At 43.5% G+C, this 22,504-nt stretch overlaps 1 protein-coding gene and 1 pseudogene across 1 annotated transcript in view; both read right to left on the reverse strand.

Moving 5' to 3' along the window:
- Positions 1 to 22,504, reverse strand: part of ASTN1 (astrotactin 1) — a 316,035-nt gene that overhangs the window by 242,130 nt on the left and 51,401 nt on the right. The window lies entirely within an intron of this gene.
- On the reverse strand, positions 6,077 to 7,301 carry LOC125111523 (casein kinase I-like; annotated as a pseudogene).

The raw sequence follows: 22,504 nt of genomic DNA on the forward strand, positions 1-22,504 counted from the left end.
TCATATCATTTGATAGTTCAAGAGGAAAAGAACCCTGTCTGGTGAGCTAATACTCCAAGCTGTCACAGCTGCCCTTTCTGGAAGAGCAAACCCAGGAAGCAACAACGAAAAATGAGCAAAAGAAGAACCTGCACACACCCTCAGTACTGGCCCTGCTTCTAAACTGGGCCTGGTGTGATTGAAAGACGACCAAGGAGACAGATGTCATCAAAAAGTGAAAGATACATTAGAGTTTCTATTGTGGCACAGCGGAAACAAATCTGCCTAGGAACCATGAGGTTGTGGGTTCGATCCCTGGCCTCGCTCAGTGGGTTAAGGATCTGGTGTTGCTGTGAGCTGAGGTGTGGGCTACAGATGCAGCTCAAATCTGGCATCGCTATGACTGTGGCATAGGCCGGCAGCTGTAGCCCCAATTCAACCCCTAGCCTGGGAACATCCATATGCAGCAAGTGCGGCCCTAAAAAGCAAAAACAAAAAAAAAGTGAAAGAAACATCAACAAAGAGAAGGAAAGATTTCAACTTTTCCCATAGACTACTGAGTTTTATTTTTTTAAAGTTCAAAAAAATTTTTTTTTCTTTTTAGCGCCACAGCAAGGGCATATGGAGGTTCCTAGGCTAAGGGCTAAATTGCAGCTGTAGCTGCCAGCCCACGCCTCAGCCACAGCAATGTTGGATCTGAGCCGTGTCTGTGACCTACACCACAGCTCACAGCAACACCACACCCTTAACACACTGAGGGAGGCCAAGGATCGAACCCGCATCCTCATAGATACCAGTTGGGTTCATTACTGCTGCACCATGATGGGAACTCCTTTATTTTTTCTTAATTGTATGTGACAAGCTGAGTTTTCAGCTGTGTGTTTGTACGTAGAACTGTTACAAACAGTTATAGACTGTTACTCTGAATTACACTGAAGGTTTATATTCTAGGGTTTATGTTTTGGGTGCAGATCTTCACACAAATAATACTGACATCAGGTCCCCAAAGAGCCTGCCCTGTAGAAATAACCTTGTGTGAAATCTCACGAGCTTTCCAGCAACTCTTTTTTTTTTTTTTTTTTTTTGCCATTTCTAGGGCTGCTCCTGCAGCATATGGAGGTTCCCAGGCTAGGGGTCAAATTGGAGCTGCAGCCACCGGCCTATGCCAGAGCCACAGCAACATGGGGTCCGAGCCACATCTTCAACCTACACCATAGCTCACAGCAATGCCGGATCCTTAACCCACTGAGCAAGGCCAGGGACCGAATCCGCAACCTCATGGTTCCTAGTCAGATTCGTTAACCACTGAGCCACGACGGGAACTCCCCAACAACTTTTACAGTTCAATCACTCCAGGCTTATGTATTAATGCTGCCTTCCTTATTTAAAATAAAAAAAAATCATCATCACCATTTTCATTTGACATTGCTACCCAAGTTATTTAATCTTTTTAATTAGACAGATACTGTCCTCTGCTGTACAGATGCGAACAGCAAGGCTGAAAGAAGTTAAGTCAACTATCAATTCATAATCAGTGGAGCCAAGACTCAATCCCAGGTCGATCTGACACCAAACTTCATGTTCTTAGCCACTGGACATCCTGCCCCTCAAAAGACTACAATGCGCTGTAAATGCACATGGGATGGTTTTAAATGGACAGAGTCTGCCTGAGCACATGACTGTCTCCTGAGAAAAATCCACCTGCTCCTCTTCCTTGGTCAGTTCATATGTCCACAATCTCAAGCCTATTACCTTTTCTTTTTATCCTTCTCACACTCTCAATATGTATTTTCATTCATATTGTTTGCTTGAGGAAGGAGCAAAAAACCACTTCACATGAAATTTACCTTAACAAATTTTTAAGTGTATGATACTATATAGTATTGCTACCTATATACACATTATTGCACCACAGAGCTCTAAATCTTTTCCCGGTATTACTGAAACTCTGTACCCAGGGAAAAGAAAGTTCCCAGTTCTTCCTCCCTCTGGTCCCTGGCTTCCACCATTCTACTTTCTGTTTCTAAAGTTTCACTGTTTGGATGCTGCAGTTAAATGGAATTTGCACTATTTATCTTTCTATGATGGCTTATCTTCATTCATTCATCAAAGGACATTTAGATTGTCCCACACCTTGGCTATTGTCAATGATGCTGCAATGAACATGGAAATGCAAATATCTCTTTCAAATGCTGTTTTGTCTTTTTTGTTTTCCTTTTTGGCCACAGCTGTGGCATGTGAAAGTTCCCGGAGCCAGGGATCAAGGCTGTGCCACAGCAGTGACCTGAGCCACTGTAGTGACAATGCCAGATCCTTAACCCATTGTGGCACAGGGAACTTAGAGAACCTGTTTTCAATCTTTTTGGATAAATACCCAGAAGTGGGATCGCTGTATTGTTTTATTTAGCACTTCTTTTTTTTTTTAATTTTTGAGGAAACTTCATAATGTTTTCCGTAGTGGCTGTACCATTTCACATTTCCACAAAGGGTGTAAAAAGGTTTTACACTTTACAACCTTATCAACGCTCATTATTTTCCGTTTTTTAGTCTTATGATAGCCATCTGAACAGGTGTGAAGTGATGCCTCATGATTAATATTGTTGAACATCTTTCATAAACCTATTGACCATTTGTGTGTCTTGGAGAAATGTCTATTCGAGTCATTAGCTTTTTTATTTTTTTTAAGAACCAAACCTGTGGCATATGGAAGTTCCCAGGCTAGGAGTCAAATCAGAGCTGCAGCTGCCAGTCTACACCACAGCCACAGCAACTCAGGATCCAAGCCGTGTCTTGGACCTATACCACAACTCACAGCAACGCTGGATCTTCAACCCACTGAGCGAGGCCATAGATCGAACCTGCATCCTCAGGGATACTAGTCAGGCTCCTAACCCACTGAGTCACAATGGGAACTCCCAGCCCCCCCCCCTTTTTTTTTTGGTCTTTTTGCCTTTTCTAGGGCCGCTTCCCAAGGCGTATAGAGGCTCCCAGGCTAGGGATCTAATTGGAGCTATAGCCACCAGCCTATGCCAGAGCTACAGCAACATGGGATCCAAGCCACATCTGCAACCTAAACCACAGTTCATGGCAACGCCAGTTCCTTAACCCACTGAGCAAGGCCAGGGATCGAACCCGCAACCTCATGGTTCCTAGTCGGATTCGTTAACCACTGAGCCACGACGGGAACTCCCCAGCCCTTTTTTTTTTTTTTTTTTTTCCCCACTGTACAGCAAGGGGGTCAGGTTCTCCTTACATGTATACATTACAATTACATTTTTTCCCCCAGCCTTTCTTCTGTTGCAACATGAGTATCTAGACAAAGTTCTCAATGCTATTCAGCAGGATCTCCTTGTAAATCTATTCTAAGTTGTGTCTGATAAGCCCAAGCTCCCGATCCCTCCCACTCCCTCCCCCTCCCATCAGGCAGCCACAAGTCTCTTCTCCAAGTCCATGATTTTCTTTTCTGAGGAGATGTTCATTTGTGCTGGATATTAGATTCCAGTTATAAGTGATATCATATGGTATTTGTCTTTGTCTTTCTGGCTCATTTCACTCAGTATGAGATTCTCTAGTTCCATCCATGTTGCTGCAAATGGCATTATGTCATTCTTTTTTATGGCTGAGTAGTATTCCATTGTGTATATATACCACCTCTTCCGAATCCAATCATCTCTCAATGGACATTTGGGTTGTTTCCATGTCCTGGCTATTGTGAATAGTCCCAGCCCATTTTTAAACAGGATTATTTGGTTTTACCATTGAGTTATTAGAGTTCCTTAATATTTTGGATATTAACCTCTTTTCAAATATACAGTTTGTAAATATGTTTTTCCATTCCATAGGTTGCCTTTTACTCTGTTGACTGTTTCTTTTGCTATTCAGAAGCTTTCCAGTTTGATGTACTACCACGTGCCTATTTTTACTTTTGTTTGCTTTTGATGTCATATCCAAGAAATGATTCCCAACATCATTCAATGTGATGAAGATTTTCTCTTATGTTTTCTTCAAGAAGTTTTATAGTTTCAGGTCTTATGTTTAAGTCCTTAAATAATCTATTTTGAGTTGACTTTTGTATGGTGTAACATAGGGGTCCAACTTCATTCTTTTGCATGTGGATATCAATGTTTTCCAACACCATGTATTTAAGAAACTCTTCTTTCCCCATTGTGTAGTCATGGCCATCTTATCAAAAACCATTTAACCATGTGTGCTTGGGTCTAGTTCTAGACTTTCTATTCTGTTCCATAGCATTTCTATGTCTGCCATTATGCTAATACCACACTGTTTTGCTTAGTACAGCTTTGTATTATGTTTTGAAGTCAAAATGGAAACACATCCCCTGTGTGTGAGTTAAAAAAATTGATATTATGAAGATGTCCATACTATCTAATGTGATCTACAGATCCAATGCAATGCCTATAAAAATTCTAGTGGCATATTTTGCAGAAATAGGAAGAAAAAAAAAACCTAAAAGTCGTATGGAATCACAAAGGATCGTGATAGTCCAAACAATCTTAAAAAATAGGGATGAATCTCATGAATGTTTTTACTCTTGTTGCTTCTTGCAGATCAACCCCCTAACAAGACCACAGCAGGAATTTTTGCAGATCTCTGACACATGCTCTCTTTGAACAAGAGCTTGGAGACAACACTTGGATGTCATTCAGATGCATGAATCCCAGATAACCAAAACGTGCTTGAACACCTCAAGTCCAATACAGTTAATTTCTTTTGGGAGAGGGGGGCAATCTGAGGCATGTGGAAGTTCCTGGGCCAGAGATGGAACCCGAGCCACAGCTAGTGACAATGATGGATTCTTAATCATTAGGCCACCAAGGACCTCCTAGTTAACTCCTAAGAGTAAACCCAGTTTAGAACAACTCATACAGAGATCTTAATGGTTTCCTCACTTTTCCCTACTCTTGACAAAACTCCCATCATTTTGGCTCATCACTACCATTTCTCCAATCATCACCACTACTGGGAAAATGCTGGGGTATTTTCAGAGAAAAGACTCATTACTTTTTTTTCCCAATTGCCAAATAACCATCACCTTATTTCATTTAAAAGTTTCTCAATCGAGGTTCAACCTTAACAAGTGCAGCTCCCATGAATACAGTCTTTGGGGTTAGAACCTGATAAAATCCTAGTCTCATCATCCATCAGCTGTATGTCTCTACACAACTCATTTACTAAATCTAAGCATTAATTTCCTCACCCCAAAGTGGCTATAAAAACGATACCTATGTCAAAGGTTTGTCATAAAAATGAAATAAAATAATACAGTGTCCGGCACTTAGCAAAACCCCCACGGTAACCATTCTTATTTAGCGGTAGTAGTACCCTTCGTAAAGAAAGATCTAGTCGCAATGCTGCAGTGGGCGCCCGCAGCTGCTCTGCCCACGCAGCACACTGGCCTCCAGATGACCTCAGGAACAACACCTACCAGGCTACCTGCTCCACACACTCCTACAGAGCTGAGATGGGCTTTAAGGCGCTGGTATCCCACTGATGGGCCTACAGCGCCCAGCAGGCACAAAAAGCCCATGTGCCAAGCGCAGCCCCTGGGGCCACCGGGAGTTCTGCTGAGAGTCCTGGGCCCTAGGCAGGCTCCTTAAGAACTCCCCGTGAGCCACATCTGACCACCCACGATTGGGGAAAGCATTATGGTTGGGGGCCTACCCCACCCCGCCTTCCCCCTTGGTTCCTGGCCATCCAGGGCGGGCTCAATCCAGGCAGCAATGCCCTGCAGCTCCCCCTGGGGAAAAAAGCATTTGGATCCAGACAAGCTGCCCTTTATGACACTAACTGGGCTGGTGGAGGCACTACTCACTCAACAGACGTGGGCGGGGTTGCTGCGCAGGGCCGCTATGGTTTTCTTTCTTCCTTATGTTAAGGAGTTGATGTTCCGCAAAGGAAGATTAGACACATATGTAGAAATCTCCACCAAAATCCTAAGTGAGCAAAGTAACCCCACGTGGCCAGTGGCGACAGCTCTGCCGGCCCTGCAGTCAGTGTCCGGCTGTGGCCACGTAGCTATGGACTAGCTGTCCCCGAGGAGCTGCAGCAGGAGCAATCAGGGATCACTGCTCCAGGGTTACTTGTGTCGCTGCAGCAACTTTCTCTGCCTCGTCTAGAAGAAACCACAGCACTTGGTGAGGTCCGCCACCTCCACCCCTTCAGGGCCTGGGATGGGGGCATTGGAGTGGACAGCAGTGGGGTCCTTCGCATTCACCTCCCTATTGGTGGAGTTCAGTACCTGTTTTTGTTGCGTAGCAGTGCTTTGTCCCGAGCCGGAGGCTGTGAGGGCACGTCGATGAGCACTGTGCAGACGGTGTCGGGACTTCCTGGCCCAGTCACACAACCACCCAGAAAAGAGGCAGGGTGACCAAGAAGGTCAGTAAAGAGCTTGCGCAGATAGTCGAGGTCTGGATTATAGAAGAAGTTCCGGCACCGCACGTTGCGCAAGTACACGGCTATCGCCAGTAGAAAGCTTTCGCGGAGGCACTCGATGGGTGTGGTCCGATTAGCGTCCCGGAGCTTCAGGGAGCCTTCCTAGAGGGTGCTTTGCAACGCTGCTAGGGCAGGCTGCCACGCAGGAAGTGCATGAACACATGGTCCAGCGCCTCCAAATCTTCATAGCGGCTCTGTTTCCTGCCCAGGTAAGCGTTTATACTCATGTAGCGCGCCATGCCTGTCAGGGTCTTGTGCTCATCATTCGGGATGTGTTTCTAGATGTCACCGTCAGTAGACTCCTTGGTCAGGCTAGAGTCAGTCGATGATGTGGATTCATGCTGCTGCTTAGTGCCGGGTCACCCCACTAGGAAGTTGTCGGGCTTCACGAGGTGGTAGATGAGGCTCTTGATGTGCCTGTATTCCATGTGCGTGATCAGCTGGATTGTGGTCATGATCACTGTCTTGCGCGTGAACGTGTGACCGCCCAAGTGGAACAGGTCTTACGGGTTGGGCCTGAGCGGCTCCAGCACTGTGGCTTTGTACCTCCACGCAGGCGGAAGTCTACACCTGTGGAATGCCCTCTGGAGCACTGAGCTGCTTGTAGAAGTGGTATTGCAGGTGCAGCTTAAGCGCTGGGGATTTGATGAGCTCCACCTTGATAGCTACCTGTTCATTTGTATGGAGATTCTTAGCCAGAGCTCCCCAAACTTGCAACAGCCTTTTTCCTGATCCAGAAGGGGGCCCACCATCAGGACCCCTGATCTGGTCCCCATACGCCGGATGCTGTGGCTGGTCCATCCACTGGCCTTGGTTTTTCTCCAACCCTCCTTCAATTTCCCTACCCTCCTTTCGTGTCAAAAATCCATAAATTTGCGTTACCCTGGTGTTTCCACTTTGCTGCTGTGCACATCCCGGCACTATAGAGACCTGAAGTTGCAGGCGGCTGTTCCGGGCTAGCACACGGGGTGGCCCGACATCTTCCTGCTAGCCCAGCCGGCCACCGCGCTCATCTAGGTGGTATGGGAGTCACATGGGGATGGGACCAATGCTGCAGACAGGTCCCTCGGACTCGAATCTCGTGGCTCTCTGCTGACAGCCTCCACCCTGGCCGTGGCCCGGCGGCCAGCGGCTGACCTGGGCTGCCCAGGCTCTCTCAGCAGCAAGGTTCGGACTCCAGCTCGGAATCCTGGTGCTCCAGCCCTTGACCTTACTCCGATGCCGCCTTTGCCACTGGCCTCCGAATGTTCACGGCGGGCCTGTTGTTACTCATTATTATCTACTTCTCTGGATCAGTCACTTTGCTGTCTCATGGTCTTTCTACAGTAATGACTTTTCTTTACATGGTATTGGATGGTGTTGTGGTTGATGTCAAATAAGCAAACTGCTTAGGAGGCCAGTAGGAACATTAAGAATAGGGAAGAGAAAATAAAGGGAAAACAGACAAAGGAGAAGAGTGAGGGGAAAACAAAGTTGTTTATAATCTGTTGTGATAATGGAGATCAGTTGCTCTCCATTCCCTCTCTCCATCAGCCCCAAGATGAGGAAGTGAATGTCACTGGGTAGATCCATGAGGGAAAAAAGGTGAGACTAGGCCTCTACTCTCCCCAAATCTCTTAAATGACCCAGCCTGTGATTTAGGTTCCAAGAGGTCATGAAGTGAACCCAGATCACCTTCTATTAATGTTAAATGAGCCTGTAAATGCACATTGGGCAGCAAATCAAAACCACTGGAAGCAGCTACTCTTAACTTAGGAAGTTCCTGTCTCTTAAAGGACCAGCTGCCCTTACATAAAAGACCATTTCTTTTCTATGAATAATACATATAATTGTAGAGAGGAAAATATATTTCCATTAAGCAATATCAATTCTCAACACACTGGATATAATCTCTTATACTTCTATAATTAAAAATTAAACACGTAGTCTTATGTTGAAGAAACTCCAAAGCTGGTTTTTATGGACTCTCTTTTTTTTTCTCCAAAATCATCATTCTTACCAGCCTTTCAATATAATTATATTCCAGGGAAAAAACAGCCAGTCAGAAAAAAATAAATCAACATATAATCTTACTTTAAAGTCCTCGCTTATCTTTTACAATGTGTATAGGCTGTTTGAAAAAAAAAAATCGGATCTGAAGTTTTCTACAATGAACATATACTATATTCCTTTATTTCTTTATTTTAAAAAGGAAAATTGTGTAAAATATCAGATCTGTTGTATTGTTAGACACAAGAGACTTTCATTGATTGTGTGGGTTTCTGTTAACCTATTTCAAGATCTTAAGTCCCGGAAAAAACAGCTGATGCTTAATGAATATTTTTCTGAATAAGCAAATGTTAATATTAAAAATAAAAACTAAGAAGATATTAGAGGTTGGGACTGTTTCCTGTTTTGCCGATGCAGTTGCCCAGTGGATTTTCCCTTCCTCTGCTCCACTTCCCTCTTTACTCAATAAAGAGCAATCTTAAGGAAACGGTCACTAAAAGCAGGAGGATTCTTACTCTTGGCCCTAACTCACTTAGGACACACATTCTTAGCCTGTTTGTTTAAGAAAAATCCATGTAAAAGCCATTGACCTCAGAAAAGTATGGGTATCTATCTTCTTTGGCCATGAAGATAAAACATAATACCAATAATAATATTTCATTAAAAGAAAAATTTTGGTGACATGCATTTCAGTCAACATACCCAAACTGATTAAAATTCAAATCACAGAATTTCTAAAGCTAGAAAGATTCTCCTATGTCTTGGAACCTAACTCTTTTTAAAATTGTGGAAGCAGATTGTCCCAAAGATACGGAACTCATAAATGGCACATAGACTTGGTCCCAGTTACCTAATTCCAATTCTAACACGTGTTCCATTTCACCGCACTCTACTATAAACCCCTTAGTGCTTTATGGGCAGATAATAAAAATTAGTTAATGCAGATGATGACGATAATGAAATTTCACTGTGCTGGAAACAGGGAAATGAGGTCAGCTGGCATTTGGTGATGCTTTTGTTAAGGCAGAACATCTATTATTTTCCATCTCTCTCTGCATTTAAAAAAATCTATGGACTTTGCTAAAAAAAAAAAAAAGCCTTAGGCAACTAAATATCATTCATTAAAACATTTAAGACAAGTGACAGCTCCTAGTAATACACTTCCAGAACAGAAAAGCAGGATAAAGATAGCTTAGAAACTGCACACACATAGAATTTTTCTACTGATACCCCAATCCCCTGCTGGCCAATTTTGAAAAGTGGGTTTTTATTGTACCATAAAAATGAACAAGCTGAGGCTCTTATATCCGGAGAAAGGTTGGTACCTCCATGGAAAATGTTTTGCCTTCAGGAGTCCAGGATGAGAGGAAATCATTTTTACTCTTGGATAAGGACAACTAATTGTTTTGATAGACTTGGGTATTGAAACTCCATAGCACATAAGCTATAGCTTGAGCAAGATAATTCTGTTTCTAAGTATAAGGTGATTACTGATGCAAGCATTGTCTTGAGATCCCTCTCCAATGTTACCACCAATGTGAATCTGTCTACTAAAAACCAAAGACCCAGCTTTGGAGAACTGTTTGACAGTAGCTATGAAAGCTAAGCACTTGTCTGTATGCAAGAAATTCCACTTCATGGGTATATACCTAGCTAAAATGCATTTATACATGAGTCAAAAGACATGCACAAGAATGTTCATAGCAGCCCTTTTCAGAATAGCACCAAATGGGAAACTACTCAAATGGCCGTCAATAGTAGGCTGGATAAATACATTGATACAGTCACAACCTGCAAGACCATTTTGAGTTAACTACAGCTACTCTTAATAGCATGAACAAATTTTCGCAAAAACATTGTAGAGTAAAATAAGCCACCTATGCAAAAAGCTTGTACTGTATGATTCTGTTAATGTGAAATTTAAGTGATCAAATTGTGGTGTTATAAATCCAGTTAGTGCTCCCCCTAGGGGTGGTGGTGGTGACTGGAAGAGGCACAAGGAGGATTTGGTGGGGGGAGGGGAGTGAGTGCTGGTGCTATTTTGTTTCTTGATCAGGGGTGTGGTTATACAGGGTTGCTGTCTTGTTTAAATGCATTGACCTATGCACTTAGGATGTGTAAGTTTATGCGAGTGTATGTATATGTCATTTAAAAATCTGAGGCCCTAAACATTTTCCTATGAAAACATGGTAGGGCAAGAGTAACACATTAGTAGAAGAGACGTCCCATCAGTAAGATAAAGAATGACTGCACCCACAGGCAGCCTTCCCTCCCTTGCTCTGTTTTTCCCTCATCATTGCTTCTGAAACTGGTCCTCAGCCTGCAAATGAGGAACACAAATGCATAAATGTCACATTCTTATGCAGGAACCAAGGCATTCACTTCTTTTTGCCTCAAGGCAGGATTGGGTCTCAGTTTTCATATACTAAAAATGGACCTATTAGGGTAATGAGTGAGTTCACATCTGTCATTTCAAGTTGATTTTGCTGGCAGTCGGTGGCATCTGAGATGTGTCCCACTAATTAGAGAGAAATCAGATAAATTCAGGGAACATATATCATTTGGGAACATGGACTGAATGGGCACTTGTCCTTTGTGCTCCTTCTGTAAGGTCTATTGCGGGAACACATAGGTCTGTCCTTAAGATTTAATAAACGGAGGAAGGAAGGGGAAAGAAACTCTTAGATACTTATTATGAGCCAGTACAGTCTTAGGCATTTAGATAGTCTTCACAATAGCTTTCAAAGGCAGGTGCTATTGGCAGGTACTTTTCATTTTGCAGAAAAGGATGCACACTCCAAGAGAGGATGAAGTCTATGCAAGTTATGCTGCTACTAAATAAGAGAAGAGATTTAGTCAAATTTGGGACCCCTGACTCCTCAGGCTGTTTTCATATAGCACAGTTTCTATAAAGGTCAACAGACCTTTGACAAAAATGCCTGCATTCCCTAGGAAAAAAGAACCAAAGGATTCTTTTCAGCTCTGCTTCAAGTCTCTCCTTAGTATCAGGGAGTATTCCAAGTGCAAGGCAAAACCCAACCAGACTTTTGCCTTAAAAAAAAAAAGTCTTAAATAGCTTGGGTAGTAAGGGTATAAGTTTTTAATAACTGTCGTCACTGAGTCAGACCACTTTCTCAATCAAGCCCAAAATTCTTTCATAAATAATGGTATCCAAGTGGTGGTTTGTGGGATACCTTCCAAGAGCAGCCCTCAAAAGTTGAGGTATCCACGCTCAGTGTGTCTAACTTCTCTTAGACTCAAGGAGTCACTCCTAGCACTACAGAACTGGCCAATATCCAAAGAGGAAGAAATCAATGGTGCCAACCCAAAAGACTTCAGAGAAACCATAAACCGGATATATTGCTTTGAGGTGTCAGAACTCCTGCTGGGAGCAGGCCTCTCCTGCAAGCTGTTCCGTGACCATCACGGCAGCCGCTATGACCCAGAATAAACATCTGACTCTCTCTGTCTCAGCTTCTCCACACTGCAAAAGGATGATAAGAACTCCTACTCTTCCTCGTAGATGTTAAAAGAACCAGCTAATGTCTGCGGACAGAAGCACCATGTTGGTGCCAGGAACTGTGTGCCCACTGGAGTAGGAAGCCTGGAGCAATGCAGATTGGTGTCAGTCTTGCACAGATCACACATGTCCTCAGCTCCCAACAGAAAAGGTTTGAGTGACCACCTCCCCCCCCCCCCCCAGCTCATAATGGGACACCAAGGCTAATAGATGATGTGGAGATACATTTGGGGACTGAATGAAGAAGCCAGAAAAAAAAAAAAAATAGTGAAACTTGCCAGGCTGAAACAGAGCTATAGTGAGTCCTGCCCCTGCATACAGAACCAAAGGGTGAACATTTGTCCTCTGTGGGCTCTCTGGCAGGGTTAGCAGGACTGGGCACTGGGAGAGTTGACAGAACTCACACTGGAGAGCTGGCCAGCAGAAAGCAGCCACAGAGACTCTGAATCAAAATTGATCTAACATGGAGTTCCCGCTGCGGCCCAGTGGGAACCTAGGCCCACAGTGGATTAAGAATCTGACTGTAGCAGCTTGGATGGCTGCAGAGGCGTGAGTTCGCCCCCCAGCCCAGTGCAGTGGATTAAAGGATCCAGCGTTGCCACAGCTGTTGGAATAGGTCATAGCCATGGCTCAGATTCAGTCCCTGGCCTGGGAACTTACATATGCCATGGGTGTGGCCATAAAATAAAATAAAAAAACACTGATCTAACGTGAAAACAGAAAAGAGGATACACCTAACTGTAGAGACAGGGCAGCAGGTATTCAGTGGCTATGCAAAAATATCAAAGCCATAGATGGATCAGACTTAATAGCTAGCTCCTGACCAGGTGGCTCCTCTAGGGCTTCCATGTGGTGGCATGCCGAAATGAATACAAGGAATTAGCTCCCAGGCTCTGAGTTGGGTCATTTTACATGTTTATCACACAGTCCTCACACCAGCCCATGAAAAGTGGGTTTTATCCTTTTTCAAGAACTGAGGGTCAGGAGTTCCCGTCGTGGCTCAGTGGTTAACGAATCCGACTAGGAACCATGAGGTTGCAGGTTCGATCCCTGGCCTTGCTCAATGGGTTAAGGATGTGGCGTTGCAGTGAGCTGTGGGCTGTGGTGTAGGTTCCATACGCAGCTCGGATCTTGCACTGCTGTGGCTCTGGCGTAGGCCGGCAGCTATGGCTCTGATTCGACCCCTAGCCTGGGAACCTCCATATGCCGTGAGAGCAGCTCAAGAAATGGCAAAAAGACAAAAAAAAGAAAAAAAAAAGAAAAAAAAAGAACTGAGGGTCAAAGTGACAAAACAACTTAGCTAAGACAGTGAAGCCATCACTAAAATACAGGTCTGGCTGACACAGGAGCCCTTGCTTATTAAAGGAGCCCTCCATCTCTCATCACAGTCATCCATGGTGTATACCAGCTCCAAGCGTATCCCTCGGCCAACTCAGTAAGAAATCCAAATTATGGTACCTGGCTTTGGACTTTAGAGGGCAGGAATGGCATGGAGTGCAGTCACCCATTCAACAAGCATTTGAAGAGGACCTACTGTGGGCCAGGCTTGGGCTTGGCATGGATAATGCAGAAGAAGGAGACCCACTCCTTGGCCTTGGTGAGGTCCACTGGCACCCAGCAAGCATGGCAGGGCAGGCATTCTGGGCAAGCTCCCCACAGTGCAGACCTCAACCACATTGGCAAGATGCATAAGCAGCCACAGAGGTTGTGGCCCCCTTGAAAGCCGTTCTCAAGGAGCCCTTCAGCAAACAGAGCATATTCTTTAGTCTGAGTTTTGACAGCCCTTTATTAATCTCCTGAGGATTATAGCTAAAAACTGCTGCACATTCCTTTACTTTTAATTACAGTCCTATAGAAGGTTTGATTTTTAAAAAAAGAAACTAGTGAAATTACTGCAGAAGAAAAAAGTTCTTAATAATTTATTCATAATGCTATTAAGACAAAGTCATGTTTTATTGGGCTCTGCGTGTTTATGTTGTGACGCAGAAGTCAATAAGAAGGAACTTTAGTAATATATAATATCTATTAATATTCTACACATATGTCCCCCAAACAAACAATGTCTCAGCACCAGTAAAGGATTTCAATAATTAAAAGGTATGATTTTCTGGGTTTAACTATTTCCTGTTGAAACTGACAGCCTCTTGTTCCCAGAAGAAGCAAGTGCATTTTACAGGGAGAGTGACAGTGTAGAGTGAATATTAGTCCAGGAAGGGGCTCCCATCTCCAGGATGACACTAACTGCAAGCGACCTTGAGGTCTAGACCCTGCCTAGTTCATCTGCACAATGAAGAAATTTGGCTGCACTGATGCCCATACCTTCCGAGCTTTGCAGCTGTGAAATAGTACTCCTCGGGGCCTTACCTTTATCCCTCCTTGATCACCATCACCTTTTTCAAGTATCATTTTGAAATGAGTTTCTTGTTTCCCAAATGGGCATGGCTCTTCAACTGCTTAGCCTGGCTCACAGAGTTAATAGGCAGAATGGAGTCCCACTGGCTATGGAGACAGGCGATGGTTCCCTCTGTGACTTGCTGTTTGCCCTCGATCAGCGAGTCACTTAGAAATTCCAGGCCCATCATTTCCTCACTGATAGGGGATTATATGACAATACTTAGCTACCATGAAGGAGTGAGAGAGGATTAAATAATATGCTTGTATGGGACTTAGCCAATACTCGATGCTGCACTGGGTACCTGGTAATAATTACCTTTTGATTCTCACAGAACTCACCTGAAATAACCTTCCTGATTCAAGGGCTAATAAATGCTTCCATAAGAGGGTTTCGTTCCTTTTCATTTCCCCCAAAGAACTGGGCCACAAACGGAGAGCCTTGATACGCCACTGCAAGCATGGATTTCCTTCACCTTCGCGGCTCAGAATCACTCAAGAATCGTGATCACTATGTTTTACACTCTCAAATCGTTTTTCCCATATTCCTTTATAGAGAGACGCGTATTGTGTTGTACGCCTAACGGGAAAATATCCTGTGGGTGTTTCAACACTGTTCAGACTCCCTCTCCACCACAACTACCTGGATCATCCCACCATCAAATGGAAGAGACAATGGGGCTTCATGGAAAGAACGCCCATCTAAGCAGGAAATCAACCTCGATGAGAGGATAATAATAATTATCGTCAGCCTGGATTGAGAAAAGAGTCTGTGCTGGCATGGTTCGGAGTAATTGATGTTTATCAAGTCCTTTGTTCTCGGAGAGGAGACAACCCTATGGGATTGTTACTGTTCTCCTGTCCGTTTCGCTGTGTGAAAGAACATGCAGCACAGGGAGGTTAAAAGCTTCCAAATGCCACATTTCCAGGAATTAGGGCACACCACATTCAAACCCAAGCAATTCAGAGTCTGAGCTTTTAATTATGCAGCTCATCATAGTTGGCAGGACAATCAGGAAGAATGTATGTAGAGAACTGGCCTGGTTGAAAGCATTCATTGAACACTATTTTTCTATTATTTAAGTTAAAATAGCTATTAAATGTTATTGCTTTTCCCAATTAATTGACACACATTCACCCTTTATATTCCAATTTTCTACTTTCACCTCCCATATTTTTAGATCCACTGGTCTCCCTGCTGTCTCAGTCCACGGGGACAAGGCCCAGTGGCATCCATGGTCAAGCCAGAGTGAAGCCCCTCTCTAGCCCATTTCATAACTTCCCTAGGTCCTGGTTTTCAGCATTCTGCGTGCTGATCTATCAGCCTACAGTTTGAAATAAAGAACAAGCCTCTCCCCCTACCTCATTATTTGTACAGTTTCAGCCTCTGATAAACTGGTCACTTACTTTATAAAGGCTGCTTATAAATTGTGCTGAAATTCTGTTGAACAGGAAGGCCAAGGATATGTTAAGATACACCAAAATTTCAGCCTGTGATACCTTACCCTGAGAAAGGAAAGCTTACCCTAAGATCACAGACTTCTCATTTCCTGCCACTCACTGATCCAGTCACCACGACAGCGTCAGCTTATTTGGCTCAGGTAAGCATCCAGCTGAATGCGGTTCAACCAAATGACAGCAATAGTGAGGCAGATAGCAGGTCTTATAAGGCACCATTTCCAGAAGATAATCATAGTAATTTGCTGTCATCATTCCCTCACAAGTCCAGGAAGAAGAGCGGCATTAAATCCCACATAGAAGGCAGAGATGTTGAGATTTGGAGAAGTACAATGGTATACTTGAATCCTGGGAACTGGTGGCAAAGCCAAGAAGTAATGAAGTAGCAGATGGCAGGCTATCAGCAGAAAGGTGGACCCTCCCACTACCTCACCTAGCTAATTGGGGGCAGCTGGTGGTTTATCTAAAGACCATTTTCAAATCATGCAGTGCCTTGCTCTTCAAAATGTGGCCCATGGACCAGCTGCATGGATAGCACTTGGGAACTTGCTAGAAATCAAGAGACTCGTCTCCCCCACTGCCGCCCCCAACCTCCTGAGTCTGAATCAGCACTGGGGACTGATTATTCCTGAGTGCATGATGTATTGAGACATTTCAAGGGGGCTCATCACTCAGGTTAAGACTGGCAGGCCTGACTGAGCTATAAAACAGACTCCATTTTGAAATTTCAGTGAATAAGTACATACATAGGATAATATAAAAGCACAATTAGGAAAGTGAAGAAAATTCAAAAATTGTGCTCAGGATAAGTGTGGCAACACTAAAGAAGAGACGGCAAGAGGTCTGCCTGGAAACCCAATAGGGACATTCCATTTACTGCTCGAATCCACCCTCCACTTTTCTTCATCTTGCTCTGTGCCCAGAGAGGCTGACCTGTATGTGAGCAGAAGGATGAAGGATGAGATTCCCGAGGGGCTGGCCTTGGGCTGGCCGTGTCCCTCTGTGGAAGTCACAGCTCTATCCCAACAGCTCTCACCATGTATGGGCTCTAGTAACTGCCTTCTTCTCCTCCCGTTCAGACTAAGACAGGTCTCAACACTTCTGTTATCAGCCTCTGCATACTGCCATGTTCCTTCCTGTGTCTTCTAAACAGTCCCTTGGTCAATTCTGTAAAACTCAGTTGGAGTATATAACCTATTTTCTACTGGGACCTTGACCGATAGGTTTATTTATTTTTTTAAATATGATTTGTATTTTTTCCATTATAGTTGTTTTACAGTGTTCTGTCAGTTTCTACTGTACAGCGAAATGACCCAGTCATACGTATATATACACATATATATATTCTTTTTCTCACATTATCTTCCATTATGTTCCATCACAAGTGATCAGATATAATTCCCTGTGCTATACAGCAGGATCTCATTGCTTATCCACTCCATATGCAATAGTTTGCATCTATTAACCCCAAATTCCCAGTCCATCCCACCCCCTCTTCTTGGCAACCACCAGTCTGTTCTCCAAGTCCATGAGTTTCTTTTCTGTGGAAAGGTTCATTTGTGCCATGTATTAGATTCCAGATATAAGTGATATCATATGGTATTTGTCTTTCTACTTCACTTCATATGAGAGTCTCTAGTTCCATCCATATTGCTGCAGATGTCACTATTTTGTTCTTTTTTATGGCTGAGTAGTATTCCATTGTGTATATATACACTACATTTTCTTAATCCATTATTTATCTGCTGATGGACATTTAGGTTGTTTCCATGTCTTGGCTTGATTAATAAATTTAGACAAAACTGCTGGTTCAAAGAATGAAAGGATAGTGGAAAACATTAACCTGTCATAGGGTAGGGAGCTTAAAATACAAGAATGGTCCAGGCGAGAGAGGTTGCAACCAGTTTAACCAAGGGCCATGTTCTGTCACACTTAGATGTCAAATGCAAGAAACATGCTCTGAACATGTTTAATAAGTAGGCTCCCCCTTCATCTCTTAAGGAATCCTAATTCTCAAAATGGGGTTTCCACTGCATCTCAGTCCAGATTCTGTTCATCAGGTGCATCCCACTTGTGTCTCCTCATAGCCATGTCCCTTTAGATGCTTATCTGGCCTGCATCCATGAAGCAGCCTCAAAAGATAAAGTATCCCCTCTCCTTCCCTTCTCCCTAAAGAACAGAGCTGATTGGATTGGATTAGCCATCATTTTCCCGGTTAGGTCTGTCCTTTAACCATCAACTTGTTCAGGACCCCCATCCGTTTGTATGACCCCTGTATTCCAGAAGTTTCCAGAATTGGAAACAATACAATTTCTTTCTGACTCCTTTACTTCACAGAATGTCAAATGTGTGTACACTCATTGGCCTACCTATAAAACCTAATGTGATTCCATCCTCATGGAGTTTGGCCCACACCACTCCAGGGGGCCCACCTCTACAAGGGCCGGACTGGTCAGGTGAAAAGGCTTTCCTACAGCTCCCCATCCATCACTGCCACTCTTGTGTCAGACTTATCCCCACTGCATCCTCATTCTGTCCCTCTCTCTGGAATCTTATCTCCAACAGCCTTGTTCTTTAGTAATTTTATATCACCCAGCATTGAAGGTCCCTAGCAGGCTCACCTTCTTTTAAAGTCTTCCCTGCAACTTTAAAACATAAAAATGTCTCCCTAATCCACCTCCTTTGGAGCTTGCTTGTTTCTATGTGAGAACCCAGGGGATTTCTGTAAGTAGAGCACGTGTGCAAACGTATATAGGCTACACAGGGCAAGAAGATTCAAGCCCGACTTCTGGGTTCCTGGCTTAATAGCCTACCTAGGTGGAAAGTGTTGCTGCTTACAAATAAATTTAGTATTTTTGCCTCTTAGGCCTCCTTTATTCCATAATGGGCCTTCCATCCCTCACTCCTTCTTCCCTCCCCCTTTTTAAAGCTTTTGATTTTGTGTGTTGTGTTTTTGCTTTTTCTAGGGTGCCTCCCAAGGCATGTGGAGGTTCCCAGGCTAGGGGTCGAATCGGAGTTGTAGCCGCCAGCCTACGCCAGAGCCACAGCAATTCCAGATCCAAGCCGCCTCGGCCACCTACCCCACAGCTCACGGCAATGCCGGATCCTTAACCCACTGAGCAAGGCCAGAGATCGAACCCACAACCTCATGATTCCTAGTCGGATTCGTTAACCACAGAGCCACGACGGGAACTCCTTTTGATGTTTTAAATGAAACTTTGTCGTTTGTCCTACATTGCGTTCCCCATGCTAGGTTGGCTGATTGCTTTATATGGGGTCTTTGAACATGTTCCCTTACTTGTGTTTGTCTTTTTAAAATTTGTGGTGAGATACGCATATCATGAAATTTTACATTTTAACTATCTTTAAGTGGACATTTCTGGGGCATGAAAGTGATAGGGCTAGAGTAGGCACAGGTGTTTGTAGAAGTCCCAATAGGGGATCATAGATAAAGAGGGAAACCTGGGGAATGTTGGGAGACCACTGTAAGTTCAAGAAAACCATCAGCACAAGGCAGGCTTGTTCCACTAGAGGAGGTGCGGGAATTGCCTCAGGTCATTGGGTGGGGGATGGGATGAGGCCTGCATTCAGATTCAGACCAAGGGCAAGAGTTTGAGGACTGCCCTTCAGCTGATTTGAATACACACCTTACCTGGTACTACAGAGGAGTACCCAGAAAGGAAGAGGCGGGCCTTTCCAACTCCCACTGGCCTTGGATGATAAAACTGTGGCCCACTGGATCCTTGGAGACAGAGCTTCCTTGCCTGCCTGCTTTCATCTCCCACAAGCGTCCTATCCTAATAAATCTGTTTCTTGCCTCTCTCTTTGTCTCTCGCTGAATTCCTTCTGCACAGAGACATAACAAACCTGAACCTTAGTGAGTTCAGACACAGGATGAGTAATTCTCATTTAAAACTGTGGGTTCAAGTCCCAATCTGGCTTTAGGTTGGGTTCCAGTCCCAGCACGTGGGTCGAAGTTCCAATCTAGGTTTGGGCTGGGTTCGAGTCCCAGCACAGGCTTCAAGTCCCAATCTGCATTCTGGCTAAGTTCAGGCCGTTAGTGCTGTCAGTTTCAAAAGTTCATTCACATTGTTGTACAATCATCACCTGCATCCATCTCCAGAATGTTTCTCATCATCCTAAACAGAACCTCTCTAACCATTAAACAGTACCATTCCCTTCCCATCCTTCCTTCTCTCAGCCCCTGGCCACTCTACTCCCTGTCTTTATGAATCTGATTACTCTAGGTAACATGCAAATGGAATTCCACAGTATTTGTCCTTTGTGCTTCTTTTATTTTAGGGTTATCCATGTCACTGCATATGTCAGAATTCCCTTCTTTTTTATTTTTATTTTTATTTTTTTTTGTCTTTTTGCCTTTTCTAGGGCTGCTCCTGCAGCATATGGAGGTTCCCAGGCTATGGGTCAAATCGGAGCTGTAGCCTCCGGCCTACACCAGAGCCACAGCAACACGGGATCCGAGCTGCATCTGCAACCTACACCACAGCTCACGGCAACACTGAATCCTCAACCCACTGAGCAAGGCCAGGGATCAAACCCACAACCTTATGGTTCCTAGTCGGATTCATTAACCACTGTGCAATGATGGGACCTCCAGAATTTCCTTCTTTTTAAGGCTAAATAAGATTCCATTGTGTGTCTGTAGCACATTTTGTTTATCCATTCATCTGTTAATGAGAACTTAAAGGCTGTTGTGAATAAGAGGTAGTGCTATTTATTACAGTGGGGGAAACAGAAAGAGTGTGGATCGTGAAGTGAGACATGGGGAATCCAGTTTGAGACATGGTAACTTTCAATGCCTGGATTTAAATAATGCTTATATTCAATATACAGATACTACACATATGGCTCTTGAGTTCAAAAACACATCTGGACTGGAGGAATAGATGTAGCAGTTGTAGGCATTTAAGTAGCAGTGGAAATCAAGAGAATGAATGGGATCACCTGTGGAGGACAGGCAGCTGGTTGAGGGCTGAGTCCCCAAGAAGTGGGGTTTTGTGGTGAGCTAGAAGAGTGTGGCCAAGAAAAGGAGACAGAACGGGTGCAGAAAACTGGGAAGAATTTGAACAGAACCTGGGGTTATTTGACGCCACAGAACATCTGGAATAGATAATGTCAGTCCTCATCAGTTTGGTAAAAAAAAAACTTAGATTGAGAAGAGATGTAAGTGAAATTCTTTACATTTTGAATATTGATTTTTCAAATATAGTATGCCACATTTAAAAGTATCAGTGTAAAGCTCGCAGAAAATGGGTAGTAAATCTAAGAAACTCCTTTGTTCAGGAAACAGTAGAGGAATATAAATACTAGGAAGACATGTACGAAATCACTGATGTTACGTTTGCGATACATTGTTAGGAGATGTTCAAGACACACTTGATAAAACTTTCAAAGTGATTTTAAAGGAGATACATTGTGTTACACACACACACACACACACACACACACACTATCCCAAGGGACAGACAGCTTCACTGCACTGGATGTGGGATACTCTAAGGCATTTTTAAACTCCAGCACTTAGCAGTATACAATCTATAAAAATCACTGTTGAGCAAGAAACATGGGATTGGGTTAGATTTCAGGAAAAGCTTTCTGTGACTGAAAATTGTTAAAATCTTTCAGAATTGTTGAATGCTAATTGGAATCAAGAGACCATGGCATATCTTCCTGTAACACTGTTTAAAAGGCAAAAATGGCTTCTCATCTGTCTGGCACTAAATGTGGCCATGATTCAAGATCAAGAAGACAGACTTGAAGCTCTCCATTGGGCCCCTCCTTTCATAATATTATATGATTCTCTCCACTGTTTTACTGCTTTTGGTGGAAGAGCTTTCATCTTTCCGATTTCCAAACTATTAGAATAGATAGCCTGGCCAAGTTTCTCAGACCCACTGATTTTTCCACTTCCTTGAAAAGTTCAGCTGAAGGCATCTTTCATCTTTAATTATACTTCTGAATGGTCTCCTCTTATACTGCTTATTATCATTCACTTGTTATTTGCTCTCCTTTCTCCATTGTTTACCTACCTTATTTACCTGCCTATAAAACACAATGATGCTTGATTCTTTCTCACTGAAGTCTAGTATTTTGAGAACTCAACGTTGGTGGGTAACTATGAACCATACATGACATGTGAAAAAATTATTAATAAGAATTCTAGGTCAGAATTTGATTGCTTTTGGCCAAAGGCCATCACAATTCTTACGGAGGAAAGAAACCATACAAAGAGACCTTTAAAATAAATTATGAAGATCAAACAAGGACCAAGAATGCTTTCTTAAGTGTAAAACTAGGTAACATTTCAAAGTTAATTTATTAAAACAAGTCATAAGACCAATTCATCATTATACCCTTTTGGCTGGAGTGTCTCACATAACATTAACCCTTTCTGAAGTGGCCATTGAGTAAGATCAGAAATTAGGCATGTGTCCCTGACACGCAAACCTCCCTTGTTCAGTGATGTTCTAGAGAAAATATTGGTTTTAATTATCCCCCCCAAATGGTTCTTAGCTCCATGACACAGACCAAGAAACCTAACTTCTCTAAGCCTCCTCCAGATACAAAGGAGGAGGAAATTAATATGCATGAACACCTGCTAGGTGCAAGGTTCTGTGTTTCAGTGTGTATACATTTTCACTTCCACTTCACAGTGACCCGTGAGATAAGGATTTGTTAGTTCCATGTTCTGCA

Source organism: Phacochoerus africanus, chromosome 11 (genome assembly GCF_016906955.1).
Source record: "Phacochoerus africanus isolate WHEZ1 chromosome 11, ROS_Pafr_v1, whole genome shotgun sequence".
Lineage (NCBI taxonomy): Eukaryota > Metazoa > Chordata > Mammalia > Artiodactyla > Suidae > Phacochoerus > Phacochoerus africanus.